Raw genomic sequence first — 2,372 nt, 5'->3', positions numbered from 1 at the left:
GATGAAATTTTACTTGAGTTATTGATTTAAAAATGACAGAGAACTTACTTGGTTGGCACCTACAGCTACTCCTCAGGGTCCTCCATGGTCACTGAACATAATAATTGCCATTTGCTGTTTAGCGCAAAGTCTGCCATACTGCGAAGGTCCTGTGGGCTAAGAAATCTATATGGAGGCAAAACTAACTTGACCTGAGGCTGCTGATTCCAATGATTCTTTCCACTGTGTGGAGATTTTTGTTTAGTTAAAAGGCAGTTTTGCCCAGTGGTCAGCACGTGGCAGTTGAAGCAGATTGCAGGTGGACATTGTTTGGTGCCCATTTGTCTTCTGTCTTCTTGGGAGGAAGTAGAGTGCTGCTACTAGGAGCCAATTTGCCTCTTTTTGTTATGAAAAGTTTTTTAATAATTAAATATTTAAATGCCATAGTCCCCAGATCTCTGAGCAGTTGAGTGCTGTTTTCAGGTGTAACTACAGTATAGAATCTGCCTGGAAAGCTGAGACTGAGCTTGACTGTACTGGCTCTTCACTTAACAGGTAAGATTTACACTCATAAAAGACAGAAAGAAGAAAAAAACTGCTTGCATTAGAAGGTTAATGGCAGAACTGACAATAATAGAGAACATCTTAATATATTTTAAATGAGGAATGAATTTAATATAAAGCATTTATGTAAGAGACTTAGAAGCACACAGTTTAAAATATGTGACTTATTGTTTTTGTAGTCTGAAATGAGATGCAATGAACAGACTATTATAACATTTAACAGTAAACAGAGGTGCACTTAAATTACATGTTCAAACACACACACAGAGTGAACATGAATTGTGTGAAGTGGATGTTCTTGGTGGGCCCTATCAAAGGTATACCACTGTACAAAACGCACATACTACAGAATCAGCACTGGGGAAGCAGAGAGGGAATAACTCAGTAAAGATGGCCTAACTGGTCAACTGACATAGCTCTCAGTTAAGATGGTGGTGAAGTCACCTGCCCTCAGTAAGATGGTGGTAAGGTCACCTGATGTCAGTCAAAATGGCAGCAGTCATATGTTGTATGGAAAAGTCATGCAGTTAAGATGTTAGTAAAGTTACCTGACCTCAGTTAAGATGATGGGAAGGTTACATGATCTTAGTCAAAATGGCAGTGGTCACATGTTGTATGGAAAAGCCAAGATTTCTAAGATGTAGGCATTTTATGTTTAATAATAAGAGAGACCTAGATGCATGATCTACCCAGTCTCTGATCAATTATACCCCAAGTATCAGTGGGGAGCAAAAGGCTAGAATTGAAAGAAATCTGCCTCATAGATCTGACCGGTCTTTTTGGCAGCAATACCAGTAGCAGGGACAGTTTGAGGAAACCCTGTATTCTATAGCAAGATGTACCCTCTCTAAAAGAGGACAGTGAATCAGTGGCAAACAGCGCAGGGCTTGCAGGATAGCATCCTCTGTCCATAGGCATGGTTCTCAAGAATGACTGGTTCTGATTAGGTGCCTCAAAAACCACAGATGCCAGAGGCCACTCTGAGTGGCCTTTCACTGCAAGGGAAAAAAGGAAAGAAAAAGAAAAAGAAAATTCTGAGGGACCCTGGGCCCCCAGTCAAAGGCACCACACAGCGTGTGCAGTGATAGCACAGGAGGACTGATAATGGGTCATCCAAATATGATTTCAGCTTAGGGAGCAATCCAGAGATGAATGTCAGCAAAGGGCTCAACCATAGCTGTAAAGACCATGGTTGGGGGTTGTGCCCTCCCCAAGCTTCTAGGAACACCAGAAGATTGTCAGAAGCTCTTCAGGTTTGGAGAAATGATTAAGTGGAAGAGAATGGGTAAACTCACCAGTTGAAGCCAGTGGCATGGGGAGAAATTTTGCTTAGGCAGATGAAATGAAGAGCTGTTGTAAAGAAACTGGTTCCCGAGCCTAGGGTTCCATGCATCCTCAGTTGGCCCACCTGCAGGCAGGAGGAAACATGGAGAATAAGAAGCTGGCCAAGTAATGGTTTACGTAAAAATGCTGCAGGTCTCCAAGTGGCTGCATTGGGACACGAGGGGTAGTGAGTCCCATGCATGGAGCCACAAGGTATGTGAGAGACCTCGACAGGGAGAGGAGCAGAGAGAGAGGAAGAGAGAGAGAGGGAGAGGGAGAGGAAGAGAGAGAAACAGAATGGGGGAAATGGAAAAGTGGGGAGAAGTGAGAGACAGAACCTGCCTCTGGGAGAGGGAAGTGTAAAAGGAAAGGACTCAGGCTGCAAGTTGAAGATCAGCTTGCCTCAGAGGATTGGGGAGGGAGTGGGCATGGTTTGTCTCCTAAAGGGACAAAGCAGGCCATTACAAAGTGTATTAATAGATTTTGTTTTCATGCCTCATTATTAA

The sequence above is a fragment of the Chionomys nivalis genome, chromosome X, assembly GCF_950005125.1.
Source record: "Chionomys nivalis chromosome X, mChiNiv1.1, whole genome shotgun sequence".
Classification (NCBI taxonomy): domain Eukaryota; kingdom Metazoa; phylum Chordata; class Mammalia; order Rodentia; family Cricetidae; genus Chionomys; species Chionomys nivalis.
This window is presented reverse-complemented; position numbering follows the sequence as displayed.